Source organism: Dendrobates tinctorius, unplaced genomic scaffold (assembly GCF_039654945.1).
Source record: "Dendrobates tinctorius isolate UK_male_01 unplaced genomic scaffold, ASM3965494v1 ptg000178l, whole genome shotgun sequence".
NCBI lineage: Eukaryota > Metazoa > Chordata > Amphibia > Anura > Dendrobatidae > Dendrobates > Dendrobates tinctorius.
Window position 1 is genome coordinate 1,423,923 of NW_027361845.1, and position 6,000 is coordinate 1,429,922.

Consider the following 6,000-nt stretch of genomic DNA (forward strand, 5'->3'; position numbering starts at 1 on the left):
CGATGTTTGGGTTAAGATTGAAAACAGAAACTGCGTATTCTAACTGACAATGGATTATCATGATCTTGTTGCCACCTGTCAGGAAAGTGTTTGAAAAATTGCTTTTTTAATTCTACCGAATAAAATCTTTTCAACAATCCTTTGATGAGATATATCATTGGGAACTGAGTTCAAAACAGAAAATTTGTGGCAAGTCAGAAACACCTATTAATTTGTTCATACCATTGTCATCTTTGAATTTGTAAGAAAAAAGGGTTTATTGCTATATTCTAAATTTTTAATTGGAAATCCCTGAATCTGAAAGTGAAGACCTTAATTCATCCTTGTTTATATCTTTTCCAAACTGTGATTATAAGTAGCAAATTTCAAGATGGTGTCCATATATTTTATCATGCACTTTTCATGTGAAGTATGGGAGCAACAACACTTTTCAACCGACCTCGTGGTGCAATGGTTGCGTGTCTGACTCCAGATCAGAAGGTTGCGTGTTCAAATCACGTCGGGGTCAATCAGCTCTTTACGCTCACTGGCCACTTTATTAGGTACACCATGCTAGTAACGGGTTGGACCCCCTTTTGCCTTCAGAACTGCCTCAATTCTTCGTGGCAGAGATTCAACAAGGTGCTGGAAGCATTCCTCAGAGATTTTGGACCATATTGACATGATGGCATCACACAGTTGGCGCAGATTTGTCGGATGCACATCCCTGATGCGAATCTCCTGTTCCACCACATCCCAAAGATGCTCTATTGGATTGAGATCTGGTGACTGAGGAGGCCATTTGAGTACAGTGAACTCATTGTCATGTTCAAGAAACCAATCTGAGATGATTCGAGCTTTATGACATGGCGCATTATCCTTCTGAAAGTAGCCATCAGATGTTGGGTACATTGTGGTCATAAAGGGATGGACATGGTCAGCAACAATACTCAGGTAGGCTGTGGCGTTGCAGCGATGCTCAATTGGTACCAAGGGGCCCAAAGAGTGCCAAGAAAAAATTCCCCACACCATGACACCACCACCACCAGCCTGAACCGTTGATACAAGGCTGGATGGATCCATGCTTTCATGTGGTTTACGCCAAATTCTGACCCTACCATCCGAATGTCGCAGCAGAAATCGAGACTCATCAGACCAGGCAACGTTTTTCCAATCTTCTACTGTCCAATTTCGATGAGCTTGTGCAAATTGTAGCCTCAGTTTCCTGTTCTTAGCTGAGAGGAGTGGTACCCAGTGTGGTCTTCTGCTGCTGTAGCCCATCTGCCTCAAAGTTCGATGCACTGTGCGTTCAGAGATGCTCTTCTGCCTACCTTGGTTGTAACGGGTGGCAATTTGAGTCACTGTTGCCTTTCTATCAGCTCGAACCAGTATGCCCATTCTCCTCTGATCTCTGGCATCAACAAGGCATTTCCGGCCACAGAACTGCCGCTCACTGGATTTTTTTTCTTTTTCGGACCATTCTCTGTAAACCCTAGAGATGTTTGTGCGTGAAAATCCCAGTAGATCAGCAGTTTCTGAAATACTCAGACCAGCCCTTCTGGCACCAACAATCATGCCACGTTCAAAGGCACTCAAATCACCTTTCTTCCCCATACTGATGCTCGGTTTGAACTGCAGGAGATTGTCTTGACCATGTCTACATGCCTAAATGCACTGAGTTGCCGCCATGTGATTGGCTGATTAGAAATTAAGTCTTAACACACAGTTGGACAGGTGTACCTAATAAAGTGGCCAGTGAGTGTATGTCTTTTCATATCTTGATTGATGTTTGGGCTATTATTGAAAACAGCAACTGCGTAGTCCAACTTGACAAAAGTTAACTCGACTTTGTTGCTACCAGGCTGCAGTGTTTAAGACACTGCATTTTTTAGTTCTACAGATTATAATCATTTCAAGAGGACTTTGATAAGAATTGTTATTGGGAATTGAGTTCCAAACATTAATAAATGTAATTAATGCCATAAGCACCTATTAATTTAATTTAACCATTGCCATCTTTGAATTCGTAAGAAAAGACGGTTTATTACCAGTTTCTTAGTTTTTGACTGGAAATCACTGAATCTGATTGTGAAGATCTTAATTCAACTGTAGTGCTTCTGAATCCATATCAGAAAGTTGTGTATTCAAATCACGTCATGGTCAAGCAGCTCTTTCATATTTTTATAGCTTGATCGATGTTTGGGTTAAGATTGAAAACAGAAACTGGGTAATCCAACTGAAAATAGATTAACACAACGTTGTTGACACAGGTCAGAACAGTTTTTAAAAAAGTGTTTTTTTAATTCTATAGATTAAAATCTTATCAACAATACTTTGATGAGAAATATTATTGGGAATTGAGTTAAAAACATTAATAAATGTAATAAATGCCAGGAACACCTATCGCTTTGTTCATACCATTGTCATCTTTGAATTTGTAAGAAAATCAGGCTTATTACTAGAATCTAAACTTTAAACTGGAAATCCCTGAATCGGAATGTGAAGATCCTAATTCATCCTTGTTATTACTTTTCTAAACTGTGATTTAAAGTAGCAAATTTCAAGATGGTGTCTGTATATTTCCTCATGCACTTTACAAGTGAATTATGGGAGCAAGCAAGTTTTACAGCTGTCCTCATACACTGACGGTAGTGCGCCTTACTCCTGGTCAGAATGATGCATGTTTAAATTATGTCACGTTCGAGTATCTCTTTCATCCTTTTAAAAGTTGATCGATGTTTGGGTTAAGATTGAAAACAGAGACTGCGTATTCTAACTGACAATAGATTATCATGATCTTGTTGCCACCTGTCAGGAAAGTGTTTGAAAAATTGCTTTTTTAATTCTACCGAATAAAATCTTTTCAACAATCCTTTGATGAGATATATCATTGGGAACTGAGTTCAAAACAGAAAATTTGTGGAAAGTCAGAAACACCTATTAATTTGTTCATACCATTGTCATCTTTGAATTTGTAAGAAAAAAGTGTTTATTACTATATTCTAAATTTTTAATTGGAAATCCCTGAATCTGAAGGTGAAGACCTTAATTCATCCTTGTTTATATCTTTTCCAAACTGTGATTATAAGTAGCAAATTTCACGATGGTGACCATATATTTTATCACGCACTTTTCATGTGAAGTATGGGAGCAACAACACTTTTCAACTGACCTCGTGGTGCAACGGTAGCGCATCTGACTCCAGATCAGAAGGTTGCGTGTTCAAACCACGTCGGGGTGAGTCAGTTCTTTATGTCTTTTCATATCTTGATTGATGTTTGGGTTATTATTGAAAACAGCAACTGCGTAGTCCAACTGACAAAAGATAACTCGACTTTGTTGCTACCAGGCTGCAGTGTTTAAGAAACTTCATTTTTTAGTTCTACAGATTATAATCATTTCAAGAGGACTTTGATAAGAATTGTAATTGGGAATTGAGTTCCAAACATTAATTAAATGTAAATAATGCCATAAGCACCTATTAATTTATTTTTACCATTGCCATCTTTGAATTTGTAAGAAAAGAGGGTTTATTACCAGATTCTTAATTTTTGACTGTAAATCACTGAATCTGATTGTGAAGATCTTAATTCAACTGTAGTGCTTCTGAATCCATATCAGAAGGTTGTGTATTCAAATCACGTCACGGTCAAGCAGCTCTTTCATATTTTTATAGCTTGATCGATGTTTGGGTTAAGATTGAAAACAGAAACTGGGTAATCCAACTGTAAACAGATTAACACAATGTTGTTGACACAGGTCAGAACAGTTTTTAAAAAAGTGTTTTTTTAATTCTATAGATTAAAATCTTATCAACAATACTTTGATGAGAAACATTATTGGGAATTGAGTTAAAAACATTAATAAATGTAATAAATGCCAAGAACACCTATCGCTTTGTTCATACCATTGTCATCTTTGAATTTGTAAGAAAATCAGGCTTATTACTAGAATCTAAACTTTAAACTGGAAATCCCTGAATCGGAACGTGAAGATCCTAATTCATCCTTGTTATTACTTTTCTAAACTGTGATTTAAAGTAGCAAATTTCAAGATGGTGTCTGTATATTTCCTCATGCACTTTACAAGTGAATTATGGGAGCAAGCAAGTTTTACAGCTGTCCTCATACACTGACGGTAGTGCGCCTTACTCCTGGTCAGAATGATGCATGTTTAAATTATGTCACGTTCAAGTATCTCTTTCATATTTTTAAAAGTTGATCGATGTTTGGGTTAAGATTGAAAACAGAAACTGCGTATTCTAACTGACAATGGATTATCATGATCTTGTTGCCACCTGTCAGGAAAATGTTTGAAAAATTGCTTTTTTAATTCTACCGAATAAAATCTTTTCAACAATCCTTTGATGAGATATATCATTGGGAACTGAGTTCAAAACAGAAAATTTGTGGCAAGTCAGAAACACCTATTAATTTGTTCATACCATTGTCATCTTTGAATTTGTAAGAAAAAAGGGTTTATTACTATATTCTAAATTTTTAATTGGAAATCCCTGAATCTGAAAGTGAAGACCTTAATTCATCCTTGTTTATATCTTTTCCAAACTGTGATTATAAGTAGCAAATTTCAAGATGGTGTCCATATATTTTATCATGCACTTTTCATGTGAAGTATGGGAGCAACAAAACCTTTCAACTGACCTTGTGGCGCAACGGTACCGTGTCTGACTCCATATCAGAAGGTTGTGTGTTCAAATCACGTCGGGGTCAAGCAGCTCTTTATGTCTTTTCATATCTTGATTGATGTTTGTGTTATTATTGAAAACAGTAACTGCGTAGTCCAACTTGACAAAAGTTAACTCGACTTTGTTGCTACCAGGCTGCAGTGTTTAAGAAACTGCATTTTTTAGTTCTACAGATTATAATCGTTTCAAGAGGACTTTGATAAGAATTGTTATTGGGAATTGAGTTCCAAACATTAATAAATGTAATTAATGCCATAAGCGCCTATTAATTTATTTTTACCATTGCCATCTTTGAATTTGTAAGAAAAGAGGGTTTATTAACAGATTCTTAATTTTTGACTGGAAATCACTGAATCTGATTGTGAAGATCTTAATTCAACTGTACTGCTTCTGAATCCATAAACAAATTTCAAGATGGTGTCCATATATTTTATCATGCACTTTTCATGTGAATTATGGGAGCAGCAACACTTTTCAACTGACCTCGTGGCGTAACGGTAGCGCGTCTGACTCCAGATCAGAAGGTTGTGTGTTCAAATCACGTCGGGGTCAATCAGCTCTATTTGTCTTTTCATATCTTGATTGATGTTTGGGTTATTATTGAAAACAGCAACTGCGTAGTCCAACTGACAAAAGATAACTCGACTTTGTTGCTACCAGGCTGCAGTGTTTAAGAAACTGCATTTTTTAGTTCTACAGATTATAATCGTATCAAGAGGACTTTGATAAGAATTGTCATTGGGAATTGAGTTCCAAACATTAATAAATGTAATTAATGCCATAAGCACCTATTAATTTATTTTTACCATTGCCATCTTTGAATTTGTAAGAAAAGAGGGTTTATTACCAGATTCTTAATTTTTGACTGGAAATCACTGAATCTGATTGTGAAGATCTTAATTCAACTGTAGTGCTTCTGAATCCATATCAGAAAGTTGTGTATTCAAATCACGTCACGGTCAAGCAGCTCTTTCATATTTTTATAGCTTGATCAATGTTTGGGTTAAGATTGAAAACAGAAACTGGGTAATCTAACTGTAAATAGATTAACACAATGTTGTTGACACAGGTCAGAACAGTTTTTAAAAAAGTCTTTTTTTAATTCTATAGATTAAAATCTTATCAACAATACTTTGATGAGAAATATTATTGGGAATTGAGTTAAAAACATTAATAAATGTAATAAATGCCAGGAACACCTATCGCTTTGTTCATACCATTGTCATCTTTGAATTTGTAAGAAAGTCAGGCTTAATACTAGAATCTAAACTTTAAACTGGAAATCCCAGAATCGGAACGTGAAGATCCTAATTCAT

General features: G+C 36.0%; 3 non-coding genes across 3 annotated transcripts; all 3 read left to right on the forward strand.

The window, feature by feature from the left end:
* Window positions 1–436: 436 nt before the first annotated feature.
* On the forward strand, window positions 437–508 carry TRNAW-CCA (transfer RNA tryptophan (anticodon CCA)). Its single transcript has one exon. It is a non-coding gene; the product is annotated as a tRNA-Trp (tRNA).
* Window positions 509–3,148: 2,640 nt separating this feature from the next.
* On the forward strand, window positions 3,149–3,224 carry TRNAW-CCA (transfer RNA tryptophan (anticodon CCA)). The gene has a single exon. It is a non-coding gene; the product is annotated as a tRNA-Trp (tRNA).
* A 1,940-nt stretch (window positions 3,225–5,164) lies between these two features.
* On the forward strand, window positions 5,165–5,236 carry TRNAW-CCA (transfer RNA tryptophan (anticodon CCA)). The gene has a single exon. It is a non-coding gene; the product is annotated as a tRNA-Trp (tRNA).
* The last annotated feature ends 764 nt before the right edge of the window (window positions 5,237–6,000 follow it).